The following is a 24271-nucleotide window of genomic DNA, read 5'->3' on the forward strand; positions in this document are numbered from 1 at the left end:
AGGTGTCTTCAACCTCCTCAATATATGTTTGAAGGGGGCCCACCCCTCTCCCATGTTGAGGGGGCCCAGTGCGGCCTAGCAGAAGGCTGCACTGGCCTGCACAGATATGTGTGATGTCACATGCGTGTGGCGCATGCCGGTCCCCCAAACTTAGGGGCAACCCCTCACTTCTTATTCAGTAGCATACTGCCTCTGAGTATGAAAGTGGCACAAACCCATCACAGCTAGTAGCTGTCAATAGCCTTGTCCAATCCTCTTTTAAAGCTATCTTGTGGGAGACAATCTCATCATTTAGCTCTGCACCGTGTGGAGAAGTACTTTCTTTTGTCTACGCTGAATCTTCCAACATTCAACATTCCAGATACCGCTACAGTGGTAGCTCAGGTTAAGAACTTAATTCGTTCCGGAGGTCTGTTCTTAACCTGAAACTGTTCTTAACCTGAAGCACCACTTTAGCTAATGGGGCCTCCTTCTGCCACTTCACCGCCAGAGCACAATTTCTGTTCTCATCCTGGAGCAAAGTTCTTAACCCGAGATAATATTTCTGGGTTAGTGGAGTCTGTAACCTGAAGCGTATGTAACCCGAGGTACCACTGTACTTTTAAATGTCAACACTTTGCACTCTTCTCCATTCCTAGGTTTTTGCTCTGGGTGAAAACTGGACAAAAATGTGTGGAGGCTCATGAGGCCTTTGGCAGCACTCATGGCTGTTAACAAATCTGCTTCTAAAAAAATGTTTATGGCACGTTTCTTAAAAGACACTGCCCCAAATCAACATGACTCTAGTTTCCTGAGAGCTTCCTTGGTTTACACATCCGCTGGACTCATTAAGCGTTATCTCCAATGGAAGAACCTGCCTTAGCATTTCCTTCCTCCCTGGCGTTGCGCCAAATGAGGGGCTAGCTACTGCTTTTGACATCAGCCCAAGCCCCAAGCTCAGGAGCAACGCCCATCCCCACCAGTGGGACACAGACAACTGATGAAAAAGGTCATCAGGGCTTCACTCAGCAGGAAACGAAATCCACACAGCTTGACATTTGGGAGGGATTTATGGGGCAGGTGAGAGGGCTGGGAATTCAAGCTGTAGGAGTTCAAGGTCATAATGCGTTTCCTTGAAAGAGGGGTGTATATATCATACTTGCATGCTGGCTTTGTGCCTTAACCTTTACATCTGGCAATGGAAACATTATAGCTAAGAAGGGTTATACATCCAGAATTTTGAAAATACAATCTAGGAACTATTAGGGGTGGAGGATCATTAGCTTCCTGCCTTTGCATAGCAGCTTGATGATATGGCATATATTATTGGAAACAGGCATTATTATTAGGCCCACATGAATACACATCTCTTTTTGCCCATCCACGATCAGATGGCATGGCTGCTGGGGTTAAAAGGAACAGTGGGTGAATGGGAATCCTGGCATGGTAAAAGCCAGATTGTTGTTACTGGTTAGCAAATGTTCATTGACTACCAATAAAAGTGGAGTTGGGGGGCATGTCCCTGACCTTGTTAAAGGGATATATTCTCACTGATTTTGAATTCTTGATTCACAATCTCCCACTGAAACACAAATGCAAGGCCCCAAACTGAATAATTTAGTGTTTTTATGTCCAGCGAAATATCATTAATTGCTAAGGTATATCATTTACGGTATACAACTCAGAAGTGTATATCCAATATGGTGATAAATGGGGTGCATGGCTGAATAATCTTTGGATGAAATCCAACAAAAATTAGTCTCAATTTAAGTAAGCCCACACTGAGAACAATGGGACAGAGTAAATAGTATGCATAAGACTGTACTGAAAGTCCAGTTGAAGTTAACAATTATAATAGCTTAGTTCAGAGGTAGCCAAGCAGTATACTTTAAATGCTGTTAGCTGCATCCGCCCCAGCCCAATGGGAAGGGATGATGAGAGTTATTGTCCACCACCTTGGGTACTCCTGGCTTAGTGGCATTGGGGCTTAGCAATTAAAAACTAACTGGATAAGACCATAGCTACCTTCATCACAAGTTGGGGCTGCCATATTCCTATATGGAGTTTCCAACAAACTGATGGAAAAATGGCTTTCTTATAAGAGAATGAAACTTCTTTTGCATATTTCTGACACTGAGCCCAAGCATCTGTCTGTGCGCATTTTATGAGTTGTTAGCATCGGAAGCACATAAATAAGAAGAGTTATTTTTAAGTTGAAAAGCACTTACGTACTTACAGAACCTTAAATAAGACACATCATGTAATAATCTTTTGCAAGGGTGATAGACAGGTGTGGTCTTCAGCTTTTAAACAACATGACTGGAATTAACAGCCACGTGCATGAAGAGTACATTGGGAAGGAAGAAGTGTAGAGCAGCTGGATACTGTTGTTGTTGTTTACTGAGTTTATATACCGCCCTATACCCAGAGGTCTCAGGGCGGTTCATAGCATTGAGCGGTAGAGCATAATCTATGTTCACATTAGGTTCTCAGGTTATGATGTGTGCCTTTACATACATGAAAGTTACTGCCCAGGTTCAATGCGCCAGAAGTCCCCCTCAGTATGTGAAACCCACTTAGGTATTTGTAAGCAGCTGCTCACCTCAATATTTGAGCTTCTTCCTCCTATTCTCCCTGTCCCAAGGGACTAGAAACCTATGTTAGAACTCAGGAAGGAGAAGGTGACAGTAGTCTGGTTTTGGGGGACTTCAACATCCATGCCAAGGCCATTCACTCTGGAGTGGCTGAAGATTCCATGGCTGCCATGACAACCATGGGGCTGTCCCAACATGTTATTGGCCCATCGCCTGGATCTTGTTTCCTCAACTCAATAGGGTGATCTGCAAGTGGAACCATTGGTTCTTCATGATCTGTGGACTCAAGGGGGTGGGATGTTTCAATCCTGCCTTTTAAATAGAGGGTTGTCTTTTAGATTTGTCTTTGGGGTTTTTTCAATGTATGTGTTTGTTTAAATATTGTAAGTCACTCTGTTACTTTGTTTTTTTTAAAAGAGTGAGCAATAAATTTAATAAATATAATAATGGTGCAGGCCACTCCAATCTCCACAGCAGTGCAAGATTATGCCTCCTTTGGAAATGTGGCACAGTGGAAACTGTAGTGTCTTTATGATATATGGTTTATTTACACATATATACAACCTGAGCATTACACTCCAAGAGGGTTCTATTTCTCTCATTTCTCCCATTTGGAGTCAAACTGCCCACATTGTATTCACCCTTTGCTTTCTCCAGCTTGCCGCTGCTTACAGACTGAAACCTCCTTTCCCTGGCTCAAATCAGGTGAAACTGTAATCCTATACCTCTTCCTACTACTGGACTGCTAACACAGAGCTCAGGGAGGAGGAGCCCCAGTCCCCCTGGGAGGCTCTAACACTGCCTTCCTTTGCACTATCCTGGGGGAGGTGGAGGCAAGCAGTTTGCCAGTACACAATGCATATTTTGCAAGGGCTTGCACTGAATCTCGAGCCTTTACATGCATTCACTTGGAATGCTTTCAGGGGCTCGGCCTCATAAGAAGTGCCCTGTGTAGCTGGATCAGGCCAAAGGTCTATCCATTTCAGCACTAGGTTCTCACAGTGGCTAGCCGTGTGCCTATGGGATGCATGAAAGCAGAACCTGAGCACAAAAGCACTCTCTCCTCTTTGGGGAGCAGAAGTGGGGTACTTGTGCATCATCTCTGTCTTGCAAGCATTGTGACTTTCTGGTAACATAAAGTGGGGAAACATAAAGTAAATTGATTGGGGTGAGTGGGAAGACCTTGCTGGAATTTGGAGTTCTACCACTGGGTTATCAGAGGGGGGTTCAATTGCTATTTTGTTCTTTTTCTAGAATAAGATCTCATTATTTAAAAGAAAACTGTTATGCCATTAATTAACCCCCCATGAGCCTAGGTGGGCTGAAGGCAGTTGGTTGAAGCAGTTTCTCACACCTTAACTATAGTAGCTGCATTGTTCCTGTGAGTTTATTTTCATGGCAGCGACATTCTAATGCCGCTGCTTAATTTCACTTAATTCCAGTCAGGTGACCCTAACTGGTATGGGGAGGAATCCTTTCTAAATGGATTTACAGGAAATTTCAAGGTCAGCATTTGTCATCTGCTAATAAACTAAAGTGATGCAACTTAATAATAGCCCAACGTGAAATGCAGTACAGTTACAGGGGTTGTCCTTTAAAGCACCTCTCTGCCTTAGCATCCATCCATACTAAGTAGTGTCTGCTCATAAATGGCAGTGTGGATTTAACCTTCCGTCAGCTAACAATTAGAGCACGAGCAGTGCTGTTATCCCTAAGTGATCAAGGGGACAAATCAGTTTGCTCAGCAGCACTGCGGAATATTAAAGACACTTCTCATCCTGTGAAATTGGGTGGATATGCATCCCTGGAAAAGAGGGCCTTTCAAAAAACCCTTCCGGCTATGTAATTACATGTAAATTCATATTGAATTCTATAAGCATAAATACACATTCTTGGCTATTAATCCCAAGGCCTATTCAAGTGTGTTATGGGGGAGAAGAACTCCTGCAGACCAAAATTCCACCCCATGCTGGCATCTATTAAGAGCTAACCATCTCCTGTATCTTGTCCATTCACCTTAAAGTTACTAGAAGGGTGTGTGCTGGGAAGTTTTTGCCTCTGCACATGAGTCTGAGAATTTTCTGAACAGTTCCCATTGAGTTCATGAAACAGTGTACCTTGACCTGTTCTTAATGCATTGCTGACTACATCTACGGAACATGATTGTTGTATTCTTTCATGTTATGATCAATCATTAGTAAATGTTTTAGTGTTCCTATATCAATCATTAGTTATAATTTAATTAGGAGGTTTCATGCCTGTCTAGTTCTGTGCTCCCTTTCCCAGCCTTTAATCTATTGGTGATTAATGCCTATATGTAACCTTTGCTTTGTACTTGTGTCAACCAATCAGCAACAAGTTGCTTTGTGTTTGTATCAACCAATCAGCAACGAGCGCACCTGTGGCAATGTTGTAATATTCAATAAAAGAGTCTTCTCGGGGCTTGCTCGAGAGATGCCTCTCACATGACACTTGCTATTCGTCTGTCGTGATTTCAACCCAACATCTGGTGACCCCCGACTTGCCAGATCCCTTACGCAGCCAGCCCCTATACTTCACTCGACTGGAAAAGTCTCAGCCCGCTACTTCGTGAGTATGGGGGGGGGGGAACTGACTAAATTCCAAAGGGAGCATGCCAAGGAGTTGCTCCATCTCGTTAGACAGCAGGTGGCGGGTGTTCATATTTCTTTAAAAGATATTGAACGATTGCTATGCGAGATTGCTTGCCAGGGCCCTTCCTATCCAGAAACTGGTTCTTTGGAAGTAGAAACTTGGCAAAAGATCAGAAAAACCCTCTTTACAGAACCGAGGGCTCCGATTCATTGTCTGCTCACTTGGCAGAAATGTGCAGATGCCGTTGCTAAATTAGGACCTCAGGCATCATCTCCTTCGGCCCCTGCCCTTTTAGCCGTTGCAGACAATCCCCCACCTTATCCAAAGCTTTTGCCTCCCTCGCAACCCTGCCAATCCCTCCCTACGCCTCAACCGTCTCAGCCCACATCCTCCCCCCCATCCCTCCTTCGCCTGCCACAGCCCCTGCTTGCTCTACAGGAGCTATGCGCGCTGCGCTTTCTCTGGCTAGGCAGAAAGGGCTCCTGTCCTTAGAGGAAGAGTCTGAATGGGCTGGTGAAATGCCATCTGCTTTCCCTATCACCTATACAAACCCAGGAACTGCTCAACAGCAGGTATTGTACGAGACGCTTCCTTATTCTGTAATGAGAGAATTAAGGAAAGCCATTACTGATTCCGGTCTAAAATCCTCTTATGTAATAGGAATGCTAGAGGGAATAGCAAATGGTTATACAATGCTACCTCAAGACTGGAAAGATCTGATGCGCATGCTTTTATCCCCGGCTCAGTATGTGGTGTTTGAGAGTGAATTTAAACATAGCGCATCAGCCCTGTCTGATCCACAGCATTCAGCCAATCAACTTTATGGCGCGGGTCAGTATGATAATATACCAGCCCAGGTGACACTGACACCTTTACATTTTAGTCGCACCGCGACCTGTGTACAACGCGCCTTCCGGAAAGTCCCTGTCTCAGGACAACCGCTGAGCTCCTTTGTCAATATTAAGCAACAGCATTCGGAGCCCTACCATCAGTTTATAGATAGATTGAAAGAATCAGTCACTAGGCAGATTGATAACACTACAGCTCAAAATGAATTGATAAAAAAATTGGCTTTTGAAAATGCAAACACCGATTGCAAGAAAGCGTTGCAGTCAATCATACATCGCCCTAAATATGACCTGGCCGATATGATTCAAGCTTGTGCGGATGTTGGTAGCCAGAGCCATGTGATGTCCTTGCTTGCCGGCGCAATCCAAGCTAACAATAAACCTACAGGCAATTGCTTCAATTGCAAGCGCCCAGGCCATTTTGCTAAACAATGCAGAGCCCCTGGCGGGGGGGGGGGGGGGACAGGGATGGTGCTGCCAACAAGGCTAGACCTTCCAAAAAATGCCCGAAATGTGGAAAAGGCTATCATTGGGCAAATCAGTGCAGGAGTCCGGGAAACTCCATAGCGGCCCCACTCTCGGGCCAGGACAAATAGAGAGCTTTCCGCCTTTAGTTTCCGCTGCTGAAAAATTTTCTAAAAATACACCCTCTGATTTTACCATTGAATTGATCAACCAAGAGACCAAAGACACTGTTTTACCTGGTGAAATTGTGCTTATGCCCACCCAATTGGCAGGCCCACTACCTCCTAAAGTCGCAGGTTTAATTTTACCCAAATTTTCTGCGGCAAAAGAAGGAATCCAGGTTATTCCAGGAGTTCTGGATCCTGACTATGTGGGCACAATAATGGTTCAACTTTGGAGCCATATGCCCATGCAGTGAAAAAAGGGTGAGTCCTGGGCGCATTTGGTGGTGCTCCCTTCTTATCCTACTGCTTCTATTATGGATAGTAATTTGCACGAGCTCTCTTCTTTCCCTCCACAGCTGTTAGCTGTAGTCCAGAGGATTGGTGAAAAGAAACTTCTTCGTAAGTATAAAATCAATGGCAGGGTTCTGGAAGGCTTGATTGACACCGGCGCAGACATTTCTGTAATTTCCAGTAGTTGCTGGGACCCCACGTGGCCCCTTGAGTCTGCCTCTGCAGTTTGGGGTGTAGGTGGACCTCAAACCTCTTCCAAAAGCGTACAGTGGCTGCCTGTTTCTTTGCCTGATAGCTCTGAAACCATTGCATATATCCAGCCCTGTGTGCTGAAAATCCACCTCAATCTGTGGGGCAGAGACTTACTACAACAATTACAAGCTACCATTCAATTTAATGAGTAAGCTTGCACTCCCCCTCAACTGGAAGTCCACCACCCCGGTATGGGTGGAACAATGGCCCATAACGGGGGAAAAGCTACTTGCTTTAAAACAATTGGTGAGTGAACAATGAAAAGCATCATTTGTCCCGCTCTCGATATCGCCGCTCTGTGGAATTGACTAATGATTGTGATGCTTTTGTCTCTCTTCCCAGTAGGTCTGAATATATCTCTTTAGCTGTTTCTCTCTTAGGAGTCCCTGGATTGGCTGTACGGAATCGTATGAACATTAATTCTTTAGCTTGTTCTGCAGCAAAAGCCCTGAATTTTACTTCACAAGCTCTTCACCTTTTGAATAAAGAACAGAGTGAGCTCCACCATGGACTTTTACGAAATCATGCTGCTATCACTATTTGCTCATGCTTCATCATTATGGCTGTGAACAAGTGAATGACATGTGTTGTTTCAATATTACTGATAAATCTAAAGCCATTCAAAGCCAAATCTCTCATTTGCAAAATCTTACACACCACATTAAACAGGACATTGGATTTTCTGGCCTCTGGGATTCCTTCACCCAGTGGCTCACCGGCTGGTTGCCAAACCTGAATTGGCTTCGTAATCTCTTTCAATATGCCATTGTCGTAATATGTATATTAATTTTGCTATGTTGCTTCATCCAATGTGTTCCTGGTCTCATAAGTCTTTTGTCTCGGCTTCTCTCTCCCCCTCAGCCACCCAATAAAATCATTGCTGCTTACTTTGCGAAATGGCAGCACTAACAGTAAACATTAGGGGAGATGTGGGCAGACTTATTTCGGGCACACGCTGGCATACCATGTATCCCGAAGTATTTTTGTCTTATTCACCCAGAAATCATATAGTAACCCCTTGCAAATAAGAAAAGAAAGGGGGAGATGCTGGGAAGTTTTTGCCTCTGCACATGAGTCTGAGAATGTTCTGAACAGTTCCCATTGAGTTCATGAAACAGTGTACCTTGACCTGTTCTTAATGCATTGCTGACCACATCTACGGAACATGATTGTTGTATTCTTTCATGTTATGATCAATCATTAGTAATTGTTTTAGTCTTGCTATATCAATCATTAGTTATAATTTAATTAGGAGGTTTCATGCCTGTCTAGTTCTGTGCTCCCTTTCCCAGCCTTTAATCTATTGGTGATTAATGCCTATATGTAACCTTTGCTTTGTACTTGTGTCAACCAATCAGCAACAAGTTGCTTTGTGTTTGTATCAACCAATCAGCAACGAGCACACCTGTGGCAATGTTGTAATATTCAATAAAAGAGTCTTCTCGGGGCTTGCTCGAGAGATGCCTCTCACATGACACTTGCTACTCGTCTGTCGTGATTTCAACCCAACAGGTGTGGAGGGATATTTTCTTTTTTTACTGCCGCTAAACCTCCCACCTCATCAGAGGTTGCTTGAGTTCTAGGGAGAGGGTTGAAATTTGATTGAGTTCAGATTTAAAGGTGAACCTACCTAACTGGCTCTCCTAAAATAGTATGTGAAACTGAAAAGCAGCCATTCTCATAAATTTGCACTTCTCTGAATTTTGCAGTGCAGTTCTCCAACCAGAAACATGCAAATGCCGGGGTAAACGGTGCTCATGAATGCATGCATTTGTGCAAACAGCAAATAAAAATGCATTTTCTCGGGGGAAATTGCTTTGGGAAAATGTGTAGGTGGGGCACACAAACAAAACGTATACAGTACGATCTCAACTCGCGAGCAATTAACTTGGGTGATTTCAACCTAGTGTGGTTAAAAGCCGGCTGGTTGAAATTCTGCACGTGAACTTCACACAAGGTGAAGTTGAAAGGTGATGTTGTGCTGGGCTTTCCTGGCACGGAAATAACTTTTAAGCTCTCTACCTTGCTTGTGGGCCAAGTCCCACTCAGCATGCGGGTTTGTGGGAGCTCAGGTGGTCTCATGAGACGACCCCAGAGCCCATGCTCTGAGCAGGACTTACCTGGTCCACCTTGCTTGGGTGGGGCGCAAGGCCCACTTGGCGTGCCAGCTCTAAAAGGTCATTTATGCTCATGTGGGTGTGGCTCCAGGTGGAGGTTTTGAGTGTATATATTTTTGCATAAACATGCTATCCGCAGAACATAATTCCCAACTCATACTATATTAGGAGAAATTCACACTAAAATGCTGATTAATTTTCATGAGGATTTTTGTGTGGAGAACTGAGTTTAAGATTGGAAAAATAAGAAAACGAGAGAAATTTCCCTATGCAGAAATGCAGATACAGTGGAGTGGTACATGTATGCAGTATGAGTGAAGAATTATGGGCATATGAGAATAAAAACCATCAGGTGCCTGCCCACTAATTTTTAAGCCCAATAATAGCTTAATTTTTAAGCCCAGTCAATATATGAAACCATATACAAAGTCTTGTTAAAAGAAGAAAAAAAGAGTCTTGCTACATGGTAAAATATAAATCAGGAATAAACTTTTTTTTAACCTCACAGTTTCAAACTCTCTTCCCTCGGTACTTCCAACACGTCTTAGAAATGTTAATCGGGGTTTGTTAGGTTGAACCAGAGAACTCCCACAGTAATTACTGCAGTGGGCAAAAGAGGTAGAGGCAGCTACTGGAAAATGTGTGGGATTTCTTAGCGGGTGACGGCAAATAGAGAAACTTCAAAAAGTGCTTAAGCCAGTGGGGGAAGTAAAAATGGAATCACTGCAGCCAGAGATCATTTCTTAGTTGCTATTGAATATGCAATTGGCTTCTCCAGCAGTGGGCGCCTCTCTGAACCCTAAAATAAGTGATGTATGTGTAGAAGTGCCAAGGCTGAGAACCGGCAAGTCGATGCAGATGAGTCAGAAACATTTAAGCACACTAATGAATGGCAGTCAGCTAAGCTTGACAAACCTAGACAGCATCTTAAAAAGCAGAGACATCACCTTGCCAACAAAGGCCCGTATAGTTAAAGCTATGGTTTTCCCAGTAAGTGATGTATGGAAGTGAGAGCTGGACCATAAAGAAGGTTGATCGCTGAAGAATTGATGCTTTTGAATTATGGTGCTGGAAGAGACTCTTGAGAGTCCCATGGACTGCAAGAAGATCAAACGCATCCATTCTGAAGGAAATCAGCCCTGAGTGCTCACTGGAAGGACAGATCCTGAAGCTGAGGCTCCAATACTTTGGCCACCTCGTGAGAAGAGAAGACTCCCTGGAAAAGACCCTGATGCTGGGAAAGATGGAGGGCACAAGGAGAAGGGGACAACAGAGGACGAGATGGTTGGACAGTGATCTCGAAGCTATCAGCATGAGTTTGACCAAACTGTGGGAGGCAGTGGAAGACAGGAGTGCCTGGTGTGCTCTGGTCCATGGGGTCACGAAGAGTCGGACACGACTAAATGACTAAATGACTAAACAACAACAACAACAACCCATTCCTTTTAATGGGTCTACCTCCCTATGGGAGTGCTGAAGCAACTGTTCTGCCATTTCAGCTTGCCAAAAGGTAGGATCTGCCCTCTCCACTCGCCACATGCTGTTCTGGGTGTTCTCCTGACCCCCACCAGAGCCCATTGAGCAGGGGGTAGGGGAAAGGAGAGGGAGGGAGGGAAAGCCCCGTTGCATTAGTAGGATCCCTTGTGCGGGATTATCAGAGAGCCGGAGACTGACAAAACAAACAGGAAGTTGAAATGTGGTTAGAAAATTATTATCTAATCAAAACAGAAGAAAGCAAAAGAAGCTGGAACTGAAACTGAGGAGATGTTGGCTCTAACAATTGCTTTTGCTGAGCCACTTACTTAGTCACTTCCCCTTTGGAATTTGTGAATCAAGGCATTGCTTATTCTGGCTTCAGAATGGTGATGTTGTGCTCTTCAGATGTAGTGTAATAGATTGCCAGATGTTAACACCACTCTTGGCCTTTGTCTGGCTGGAGTAGTTAGTAACTTCCCCCTGGAATCTATCGTTCTGCTACTGCATTTCTTTCACATTGTTTAGAATGGGGCAGGGGGGTGGTCCTGTGTGGTTTCTCATGTGCAATGAATCTGTTCTGGAAAGAACTGCGCTCACCCTAAAAGAGAAGGTCGGGGGTACTGCTGTCACTGGAGGCGCAAGAGGCCTCAGTGGCATGGAGTGCCTTCCATCAACTTCTGCTGGTGGCTCAGCTGCGATGCTGTCTGGACAGGATGACTTCATTTCAAATGTCTATGCTTTGGTAATCTCTCGGTTCCTGCAATGCACTATATGTGGGGCTGCCTTTGAAGAGTACGGCTAGAGCAGAATTCAGCAGTTTGTTTACTGATTGGATCAGAACATCTGGGCAGATTACTTTGTTTCTGACCTGAGTATACTGGCTACCGACTGGTTTCCAGGCTCAATCCAAAGCACTGGTTTTAATCTATAGACCTTTCCGCAGCTTGGAACACCAAAACCACAAGGACCACCTCTCCCCACATGAACTTGGACCTTTCACTCTTCATCACAGATTCTTTTCCATGTGCCTCACCTGAGGGAGATGTGAAGGGTGGCCACATAAGAATGGTCCTTTGTAGGGGTGACGATGTTGTATTGTGAGTCATCTTGGGTAACCCTGTGGAAAAGCAGCATATAAATAAACTAAACCCAAACCTTCATCTTCTGTAAGCATTGGCCATGCTGGATGCGGTCAACAGAAACTAGAGTCCAGCAATATCTAGAGACCCATAGGTTCCCTCAAGTAGCAAAACATCCTGGGATGGCTCTGGTGCTGGAAGAAATTACACAAACACATTTTTACTGTGTTTTCCACAACACATCTTCATATCTCTAAGCCTGTATATTGGTACACCCACCACCACATATTTATATACCTCCCATCTGACTTGGTTGCCCCAGCTGCTCTGGGCAGCTTCCTCCAATGCAGTAAAAACCAACCATTAAAAACTTCCCTTCAGATCTCTTTTAAAAGTCAGATAGTTGCTTATTTCCTTGACATACAATGAGAGGGTGTTCCACAGAGTGGGTGCCACTGCCGAGAAGAAGCCCCTCTTCCTGGTTCCCTGTAACTTCACGTCTCACAATGGGGGAACTTCCAGAAGGCCCTCAGAGCTGGACCTCAGTGTCTGGGCTGAACGATGAGGGTGGAGACACTCCTTCAAGTTCACAGGTATATTTTTTTATGGTGTGATAAAGCCAGGGATTTTACTTAAAGTAGTAAAAGAGGGATGCAGTGTGAGGAAAATGTCGTAAGCAGCAATGGAAGAGTTGGCACTGAAGAAAGTTGACTGAGATTCTCTTCTACCTGTTCAGAGTAAAGTACTGACTTCTGATGCTCAAATATCAGAATAAACATTTTTGCTCTCTGCCCATGACCCTGGCCTGTTTGCCCCCCCCCCCATTTCATCAACTCTTTTAGCTAACTTTGTCCCTGCCATCCTCTTTCCAGGCTCTGCCTTCTCTGCTCTGCTCTTTTGAACATTGTGTCCTTTAGTTTCAGTTGTTCAATGCTGCAAATCTTTGGGAGCCATTCCTGAGGCATATGCTGTTTCACTCTGTTTGGATGGGAGTGGGCAGGTGGGGAGGGGAGGCTATTTTTCTGTTACTAGTTTGTCACAGTCCCGACCAATGTATATGATTCACTTCTCAACTCTTGTGCCTCATCTTCCACACAGTGAATTTAGTAAATAATGAATGGAGAATGAATCAACAACTGAGGGGGAAACATGAGCTTTTACATACATTTGATGTCACAAAGCCCTCATGTCACGGAAGTAACCAGCCAGTGCCATGTGAATCCATTCAAAACCCGCTCATTAAGTAATCACTCATCATACATTTCTCACTGCATATGACAAATGCTCCTTGACTCTGAATTGTTTCTGGTGTCCCCTCATCTCCAATCATACAAAGCTGTGCTGCGTCCTTCAGCCCACACATCTTCCACATAGCTTTTCACCCTCATATCTACTTCCTGTGCACCATCATCCAAAACATGTGAAATGTATTCTCTTGAAATCTTTAGACGCAAATACCTATGCCTAGGATCCATTTTGCTACAATATTCATACATCTACAAATGCTTAAATGTAGGGACGACTTCCCCCACACTGCCACTGGAACCCACCACTGAATAGAGCAGTAGAGTACTCATGTTTCTATGGTAACATGTTAAGTGGTAGATGAAGGAATGAATCATGGAGTCAAAGAGCTGGGATGAACCTTGTATGCCATCTAGTCTAGTTTCCTACTCGTTGCAGGAAATCCAGATGTAGAGCAACCCCAAGAGATGCCTGCCCAGACCCTGCTTGAAGTAAGGGACAGCTGGCCACTTCTCTAGATAATTTGGTTCTATGGAATGCATGCACGCATTAAATGCAGCAGAGGTTGGCGATTCCTTTTCACCTCCCACAAAACTGTGATCTTCTACATCTAGGACTGGAGTAGAGGAGGACTACCAGGTTCAGAACTTTTTTTTTTTTTAATATATATATATATATATATATATATATATATATATATATATATATATATATGAAATTGCAATGTTTTGCTGAATGTTTTGCTTAAATGTAAATGTTTTGCTGAAACTAGAGTTATCATGGGTGTGATAATAATGTTTTCCCAATTATGCTGTATGAGCTACAAATGCTCTATAGCAGTGGTTCCCAAAGAGGGTGTGACCACCCACTCAGGGGAAGCGGGATTACTTAGGGGAATGCTTGAGATGTCAATGACGATCAGACTTTGAAAAGCTGGTTGAATCAATTAAATGAAGCTGTTTTAATTTGACTTTGAATAAATCTGCAATTGTTAGTGTTGCAACTTGAACTGTGTCATCATCTTCCTTTGTGGATTGTGCAAACCACTATTCTGAAAAATCCTTCTTATATGGTAGGGGATGAGTCTATGGAATCAAGGTGACAGTGGTCTGAAAAACTTTGGGAACCACTGCTCTATATTAAAAACTTGCCTTTTTTTTGGCTAGGACCAGAAAGAAAACTCTTGGTACTTATTGATCCCTTCCATATCAAAGTGCTTTATCTGTATGCAAAAGTCAATTCATACTCATGGTGTGGGCTTCTGTAGATGAGAACCTGCATGTTACACAGATAGGTAAACTTCCTGGTCTCTAGGTTGGATTGAGATAAACGGATTTCCTAGCCCCCTACCGAGCCCAAAATTGGATCACTTTTCCAATTTCCTAGACTTCTGTACATTAATTAGAATACTCAGCAGGACGCAGGGTTGCAGGAGACTCCATTTGATTAGCTGGGACCCAGATTTGCATAGGCTTTTGAACCTGTTAGAAAAACAAAGCTAGTGATTGGCTGTTAGCCAACTGATGTCAGGGGGCTGGTCCACAAACCCTCCAGTTTGAGGAAGCAGACACCACTCATATGGAATTTATAGATGGACTTACCCTGGGATGGGTAAACTACAGTTTCTAGCATTCTTGGCAGGGTGGGGGATGTTCTTTAGATACGTTTCAAATATATGGTGTGTACACTGCCTGCCTGCCTGCCTATTTATTTTTAAAGCATGGATGGATCAGTTAGAACACCTGGGGAAATTCTACTTGTACATACATAGGGTTGTGACTTGAAAACACGTATCTTCTGATACAGAACACCCCTTCCCTCCGCCATACATGAAGCAGAACCATCAGTTACTTCAGATGTCTTCTAAAGACATCTTTTTGCCCAGGCTTTCACCCACCCCTAAGTTCAGGTCCTGTTTTTATTTGCTTGAATTCCCCGAATTCCTGTTTTTATTTGTTTGTGTGTGTTTCTTTACTACTGTTTCCCTGGTTTTTTGATGCATATTTGTTTAAATTATATTGTTTCTTTCTTTATGTTGCATGCATTGCTTTGTTGTAGTTGTTTAGTTGTTTAGTCGTTTCTGACTCTTCGTGACCCCATGGACCAGAGCACACCAGGCACTCCTGCCTTCCACTGCCTCCCGCAGTTTGGTCAAACTCATGCTGATAGCTTCGAGATCACTGTCCAACCATCTCGTCCTCTGCCGTCCCCTTCTGCTTGTGCCCTCAATCTTTCCCAACACCAGGGTCTTTTCCAGGGAGTCTTCTCTTCTCATGAGGTGGCCAAAGTATTGGAGCCTCAGCTTCAGGATCTGTCCTTCCAGTGAGCACTCAGGGCTGATTTCCTTCAGAATGGATAGGTTTGATCTTCTTGCAGTCCATGGGACTCTCAAGAGTCTCCTCCAGCACCATAATTCAAAAGCATCAATTCTTTTGCAGTCAGCCCTCTTTATGGTCCAGCTCTCACTTCCATACATCACTACTGGGAACACCATAGCTTTAACTATATGGACCTTTGTTGGCAAGGTGATGCATTGCTTAGAGGTTTTAAAAATATTGTTGGACGCCATCTCAATCTCTGAGCGGTGCGAGATTCCAGGAGTTTCAGACACTTAACCAGGGTTCCATTTCTTTGGAATGAGGGACAGCAGAGACTGTGGCATCTTTATTTACAACCTGAGCCTACAATGGAGGGGCTCACAGAATTAACACCCGAGAAGGTCTTGCTTCTCCCATAGTCACAGCCTTGGAATCAAGCAAAAATCAAGCATGCCTCTCATTTTCTGGCTTCTGCGTGTTTCCAGCTCAGCTCTCACACACTCCACTCTGGTTATTGTCCTTCTCACTACCAGCCAGGTGAAGGAGCAACATCCTTTGTCAAGCTAAGGACTATGCTTAGGTCCATTATGAAGAAACTGGCCTGGCTACTTCAACAGTTGAATCCTCCATTAGATGTTAACCCTTGCTGGATCCAGGACTCAAAGGGATTAGAAGGCATCGTCAAATGTAATTCCTCCCCCACAAACTCACAACAATATTAGGCAGTTTAAAACAAACAAATAAAATGTTATGAATAGATATAAACAAAATTAATGGATTTCATTGTAATTCCATGGGAAAACATGGCTTAGCGGTACATGCCCAATACATCTGCTGAGGTCATAGGGGATTGAATAATGAAATGGACAGTGCATTTGGGTAGATAATGAAATTGAGCATTTAGAATAGATTGTTGTCACTGAGCCAACACTTTCCCATTTGCTTATTTGAGCAAATAATTTCCACAGCTATAGCAAAAGCTGCATGCTAATCCAAACAAGGCGAAGATGGTACTGTGCTGAAAAACTCTCCCATATTTTCTTTTGACTGGTATCCCTCAATCAATGAGAGAAAAAAACTGCACTCAAAAATTATCAAAGGGGAGAGACAATGTGGGTAAAATGTTAATGGGTGGCGTGAAAAGGTTTTGTCATTGCACTTTGTACTTTTAAGGTGGACAAGGGGTTTTTGTGGGTTTCCATTCTATTTTTTTAAAAATGATATTTATTGAAAATTTTAAAATTACAAAAGAAAACAAAGAAGAAAAAGAAAGAAACAAAAAACAGAGAAAAGACAAACCACAATCCAACAATACAGATTAATAAAAATCAAAATCAAAAAATAACACAACACAATTAAAAAACAAAAATATGTCACAAACATTTAAAAACAAATCCAATATTCTCAACTCTTTAACTGTCATTACCTTCTTTCTTTGACCTCCTCCTCCTCCCTTTTTTGTATCCTAGTTGTTAACTGTCGCAGCAAATCCTTTCCATATTTCATGATATTCTGTCATTACTTTACCTTAATCTATTTTAATCTTATCTTACTATGAAAACCTTAAAACTTAAAACTTAAATCTTATTTTTACCAATTTTTCATGACCATAATATTCTTACATAATTCTTTAAACATTTTTACTAGAGCCAAATAATTTCGTTTCAACATCTTTCTAAGATTCATCAATTTTATAAAACAATCACAATAAAAAAGAAAGAATAACAATCCAATCTTCATCCAGCGTCTCTTCCTCCTGGACCCAGGTTTTGGCAGTCCTTTCTATCCCATCAATCTGGCGCATTAACCTGGTAACCTTGTGTCCGAGGCCCTTAAGTCCCTTCCATGTCCCTTCCGCAGCTCTTCTTCATATTTATAACTGTATTTTCCTTTGTCTCCTAGTTCTTTCACTCTTGGGAACTCCAGCTTGAGAATGCTTTTGACCCTTCTCGACAAATCAGCCCCTGTGGGTTTCCATTCTACAAAAAATTGCACCAGTTGCCTGTTCCCAGCAGCCTACTTGGGTGCTTGTACCCGACAGAATCCTGTATTAGGTAGCTCCTCCCACATTCCTTTTTCAGACCAGGGAGCCAGTGGGGGCTGCAGGGTGCTAGAAAAATGTTACACTGCCCAGAGCACTTCACAATTGTGAGCTAAGCTCAAAACTGCATGCACAGAGGAATGCTAAAGAAACTCTGAATTCCCCTGAGAATGATACAGGAAAATGGAAAACAACATTTCACAGTGGAAGAAAACCTTTGGGATGGCAGATTTGGTTACAGGACTTGACAAAGATCCAGGATGGCATCCTTGACACCTGAGGACATTACAAAAAACAAGGAACAGGGTCCAAGATAACAGGAACCCCAGTATGATTTATAATGATCTCGAATGAACTTTTCCAGAGAGACAGAAATCAGCCAAGGAAGGGAAGAGAGATGAAGAATATATAAAATCAAAGGTCTATTGCCTAGATGCTAGAAGACATGCATGTGAGCGAATCCAAAAGCCACAGTTCATGGCCTGAGAAAAGGTTACCTCCCTCGATCTGTGTATATTGTCGCATGCCATCCCAATCTCTGAGATTCCAGGGATTCTAGGATCTTACCCAGGGTTTGTGTTTCCTTTGGGAATGAGGCATAACAGAGACTGTGGTGTCTGTATGAGATATGGTTTATTTACACATATATACAACCTGAGCCTACGATGGAAGGGTTCACGGCATTAACACCGCAAGAGAGTCTTCTTTCGCCCATAGCTGCAGTCTTGGATTCCAGCAGAAATCAGCCATGGCTCTCTCTCTCTCTGCCTTTCCGACCTGCATGCAGTTTCTAGCTCCTATCACTCAACCCTCCACTTTCTAACTAACAGTTGAGGTCCCTTAACAACCCATCTTTAGTGAGTCATCACCAGGCTGGCCTGGCTATTACAACATCGGAATCCTGCTGAATCCAGGAATTAGAAGGCATACAGCTCCCCCCCTGCAAACCCACGTCATAGTAATATCAACCACATAAACTGAGGTTTCTGGACTTGTGCGCAGGAACACTAGAGTCACATTTTAACATAGCATGAAGCCTTTTTTTTTTAATCCCATCAGATAAAAGGTTATTTCTATTTTCAGGCCTTTTATTTTCATAAGAATCCTCAAATCACCCTTCAGAAGCAATATTCTGAAAATACACCAAGAAGGGAAATGCTCTCCACGCACATATGTTTGAGCAGGCCCACTCACCACTCACATCTCTTAAGAATTCATACCTAAACAGATTTTGTTGATGCAACCCAAAAGTTAAGGCAGAGTCAGGGATGGAAGCCAGTGCAAAAGCAGTCTATTACTGATGGCTGAGGTAGCCAGTGTGATGCACTCCAAATTTGGTTGCACTGCAATTCCCGTCAGTCTCAGATAGCAAGTCCCAATGGGCAGGGGGGTGATGAGAACATTTTGAAGTCACTATATTAGCTGCCCCTGACATATGACATGGACCTAAAGAACAGTCTATTACCTATGGCCTAGAGCTGATGTTCCCAACCTGGTGCCCTCCAGATATTTTGGACAATAACTCCCATCGGTCTCAGTTAGTGTGGCTAAAGAAAACCCCAGTCTTGGTCATTGCCTTTTTGGCAACTAGTCCCCAAACAAAGCAAAACAAAGCACTAAATTAGTTTCCCTCTGCTGTTCAGTAGACAGTTTTAGTGAATTAATACCACCTCCCCTCCCTGACACACACATCATTTATTTTGTGTCAGGCTTTGTAGAAAGTGCACAGTTCAATAGTTATGGCATCATGAGAGAAAGATGAGGATTGGGAAAGGCAAAAGGAAGCACAAAATATGGTTAAGCAACTGGCTCAATAAATGCATAAAGAAGAAAAGAAATGGGTTTTGAGGAGAAAATGGGCATTTATACGTAGCAACTTTGATGTTCATGGTGCTTTACAGGGATGCAATAGGACAACTCTCTGCCCTGAGGATTCTACAATCTAAACTTCAACAGAGAGGAAACAACAGAGGACGCTGGGTAAACATGGAAGTGATAGGTTGTTTTTTCAGTTGTATGTGCTTAAGTGGACATCTACTGTACAAAGATTTGTTGCTCTGCCCACTTTTGCCTCAGACCTTGCTCACCATGGAAGGTTTCCAAGAATGGAGTGTGGCCCTTGGACCAGCAAGGGTTCTGTGCCCCTGCAGTAGGGCATGGGAACTAGCTGGTTGAGCCAAAGGCTCCACAGAAAATGAATGGAATCCTGGGAGGTAGTTCAAGCCTAAAGGTAAAGGGACCCCTGACCATTAGGTCCAGTCACGGATGACTCTGGGGTTGCGGTGCTCATCTCACTTTACAGCTTCCAGGTCATGTGGCCAGCATGACTAAGCCGCTTCTGGCGAACCAGAGCAGCGCACGGAAATGCCGTTTATCTTCCTGCCAGAGCAGTACCTATTTATCTACTTGCACTTTGACTTGCTTTCGAATTGCTAGGTGGGCAGGAGCAGGGACCAAGCAACGGGAGTTCACCCTGTCGCAGGGATTCGAACCACCAACCTTCTGATTGGCAAGCCCTAGGCTCTGTGGTTTAGACCACAGCACCACCCGTGTATGAGACATACATACGAGACAGCAAAGGAGCAGGAGACATTTGGATGGTTGGTGGAACTGGAGGACTGAAGATCACAAACAGTGGTTCCTATAGAATATCAGAAGCCCTTGCAGGCAGAAGGAGTAAGAAGGAGGGTGAACAGGGGTGAAATAAATTATGGAAGTTAATAGCAATGAGCTCATTCAAAGCAGATGGAGAAATGGAATGAGGGTGAGGAGATGTTAACTTGGTCTAGAACAGAAATGGGAAGCTTCAGGCCTGAACACTGACTGTAGCCTCCAGACCTCTCTGTCTCATCCTCAGGACTCTTCCCTGGCCATGTCCCTCACTGGCCCTACTTTGTGCTTTTCTCTAGTTATCCTGGCTGGCTGGAAGGTGTCCCTGAACTGTGATGGCACCTCTTCTTGCTTGCCTGGAAAGAGGCTAGAGAATGGGGTATTTGCGTGTGACCACACTCACCACTGGTATGTGCCCCTGGGAGTTTGCACATGAGGGGATGTGGTCCTGAGCCTGAGACAGGTTCCCTGCCCTAGGGCTAGAAAGCTAATGCAGAAAGTCTCAATACCTATGAATATCCCTCATACCCATTTAAAACCCACACATGAATCCGTAGCACATCATATTACAAGAATAATGCAGAAGGCATAGGAAATAACTGACTCACAGGAAGAGACTATAAATATAGCAATTTAGAATGGTGAGCTGGGTGTATATGCTGCAAATGTATCATTCCTGGCCCATTTGGCAGCCTAGAGACGAGGAACGCTAATAAAGTTTGTACTTTGCAGCTTAAGGTTGCAGTTTCTCAGAAACCCACAACTTGAGGCAAACAGAAAAGTGCACTGATTTGATTAGACTTGCAGGAGGGCAATGCGGTAAAGAAAACCTGCTTTCTTCCTCTCATCCTCTTCAAAGCGGTGGCGTAAAGGGAACAGTGTTGCACTAGGCTTGAATTCTTAAGCAGTAGTACTGTGGCAAGGTTGGGGACAAGCAGATGCACCAGCAAGAGTGCTGGGCTGCTGCTTGTGGTCTTACTGGTGTCTCAATATTCCCATCAGCCTCATCACTGTCCTGCCCTACCCGAGCCCTGTCCAGTGCTGCCAGTGTCAAGATTTATAACTTTACAACAGACCCTCCAAGTGTCCCTATTTTCCAGGGATGTCCCTGATTTATAGAAGCCATCCCAGTTTGTGATTTGATCCCAGAATACCCCACATTTTCTTGTGCTGTTGTTTAGTCGTTTAGTTGCGTCCGACTCTTCATGACCCCATGGACCAAAGCACGCCAGGCACTTCTGTCTTCCACTGCCTCCCGCAGTTTGGTCAAACTCATGCTGGTAGCTTCGAGAACACTGTCCAACCATCTCGTCCTCTGTCGTCCCCTTCTCCTTGTGCCCTCCATCTTTCCCAACTTCAGGGTCTTTTCCAGGGAGTCTTCTCTTCTCATGAGGTGGACAAAGTATTGGAGCCTCAGCTTCAGGATCTGTCCTTCCAGTGAGCACTCAGGGCTGATTTCCTTAAGAATGGATAGGTTTGATCTTCTTGCAGTCTATGGGACTCTCAAGAGTCTCCTCCAGCACCGTAATTCAAAAGCATCAATTCTTCGGCGATCAGCCTTCTTTATGGTCCAGCTCTCACTTCCATACATCACTACTGGGAAAACCATAGCTTTTACATTTTCTTAGGATGTCCCTATTTTCATTGGAGATATGTTGGAGGGTATAGAGTTATCTGACCCCCGAGCTGTCTGAAGGCAATCCTGTATAGGGAAGGCTTTTAAAAAAATGTTTAATGTTCATTTTTGTTTTTATATATGTTGGAAGCTGCCTAGAGTGGCTGGGGAAACCCAGTAATATGGGTGGGCTATAAATAGTAAAATTAACCCGTTATGGACTGGGACGTCCCTATTTTCATTGGAGAAATGTTGGAAGGTATGCTTACAACAATAATCTCTCTGTAAAATGTACCGTATTTACTTGAATCTAATGCTCACTGTTTTTAGCCAAATTACGTTGTGAAAATTAAGCTGCCCATTAGTTTCAATGGCACATTAACATTTGCCAGCGAATACTTTTTTTGGTTTCAAGTTTCTCAAAATTGAGGTGCGCATTAGATTCGATGGTGCATTAGACTTGAGTCAATACAGTATCATTTGGTCCATATTATCAATAAGACCTTGCCGTTCTTAAGAGGTATTATTATCTGGCCCTGGCTCCGCTCACTACTTGAGAATTCATGTCAAGTTGCATAATAATGCTAGGGAGAATTTAGACCAATTGCCAAGACTGATTTGCAACTCGAACACTTGCCAAGGTCAGCCTAGATCACCTTGTAGCTATTGTAGTCACAGAGATAGTCCTTCAATGCTGAGAAAGACTTAAAACCTGCCCCTCCCGCTCGCCGTAATGAAATAACCTTCACGTAACTCCATAAAGAACAATGGTGTGAAACGTGCTGACCTCCCGAGCCATGAAAACTCTCAGGCTATTTATGAATGCAAGGAGTAGAAAGCTAATGGCTAAGTTCAGGATGAGGAAGCCTCAGAGAGCCTATTTTAGCCGTGAATTATTTGTGTGTACATAGACGGGAGGAAGCTGGGGAAGAAAACAAAGCTTTGGTGTTGCAACAGCCTATTCTACAAGATGCAGAATGGCTTTTGTATGAGGTCCAGGAGTGAATCAATGCCTCCCCCACCCTGCGGGGACCATTTGCACTGTGGCATTTTTATTTCATTCCATCTGCTGTTGAGAATATTGTTTTTACTATGTAGGCTGGATAATAAAAGCTTTGCATATGCTGCGCGAGCTGCTGAATTTGCAGAGCTAAAAGATGCATATTTCTCTCTGTGTGTGAGTGTGATTAAAGAACCCTTACGTCTCAAATGGATGTTTCTCTTAAATTGTTTGAAATTGCTGGGTAAAGAGGTGTTCAATTCATGGGTGAACCAAATACCCTCTAGGACTGGTCTACTTCTCACCACTGCTATGCTTTCCTTTCCCAAATACATTTTCTTTTTGGGTCGTTGTGGGGGGAAACATATTTTAACTGGGCTTTGCAAGCAGCTTTATTTTATTTTAAAGCCACGCAAACATTAAAAAAAAAGAAAAATCACTAAGAAGCCTGTCCCCATTGCATTAAAAAAACCCCTCCTCTGAATAGGAATCCCTGAAATCCCTCTGACACCCCCCCCCATCTCGGTGGGTGGCAAACTTGGGGCAGCCATTCTCATACCTGCTAATCATCCCACTTTGAGCAGGACATCCTGGATTGACAGAAGTTGCCCTGGCTTCTGATATCAATCCTGGATGTTCTGTTTCCTCCTTTGCTGCCTCTGCCATGGGGCCCCTTTCACCACGAGGCCTCCATTGAGGCCCACCATGGCCCTCCACAGCCACTGACGTACTCCAGGAAGCCGGGCTGCACTTCTGTGCATTTCCAGAAGCATAGCACCAGCTTCTAGAAGTACGTCAGTGGCCTTGGGAGGCCTTGTGGTGGAGGAGCCCTCACTGTGGCAGCAGACGTCTCAGCCTTGTCAAGGCAGCAGTGGAAGTGGTGGAGGCCTAATGGTGGTGGAGGCCTTGCCACGGCAGCAGAGGACCTGCCGCGTCAGTAGATGCCTCAATGCAGCTGTGGAGGAGAGAAGAGCTGGCGAAGGTAAATTGGCAGGTGGTGGCAGGGCAAGGAGGCCTGGGTGTGCGTGGAAGTGGTGGCATGTTCCGGATTTGGGATAGGAAAAGTTGGAAGGTATGCAATCTATGTCTCCCATTATTCTCATGGTGTCCTTGTAGACTATTTCCATCTTTACGGAACTGAGTTCTGATTAATACATTCTGTGTAGCATAACCAGGTAACAAGTGCAGGGTGATATGCTTGTTGTTCAGTTGTATGTTTGCATTGATGTATGGCTGAAGCCTACCTTCCACCCTCTCCCTTTTACAGTGGTCCTGCAAACCAACAGTGGAAAACCTGCCCTTCAGCTCTGACACACAAACAGGGCCAGCCCTGCTATTAGGCGGAATGAGATGACAGCCTCAGGCGGCTGATTTGGAATGCCATGAAAGGTCTGCAAACAGTTATTTGATTAATTGTTCTTGTATTTTCCTGCCGGAGAAGGGGAGAGGCTCTTACAAGATATTATACCTCAAGTGACAAAATAACTTGCTTGGCCCTAGGGTGCTATACACCTTGATTTTGGGGAGAGCGGGGCATGACCCATTTGCTGCTCCACCTCAGGTA

This window comes from Podarcis pityusensis (assembly GCF_964106645.2).
Source record: "Podarcis pityusensis genome assembly, chromosome: 11".
Classification (NCBI taxonomy): Eukaryota; Metazoa; Chordata; class Lepidosauria; order Squamata; family Lacertidae; genus Podarcis; species Podarcis pityusensis.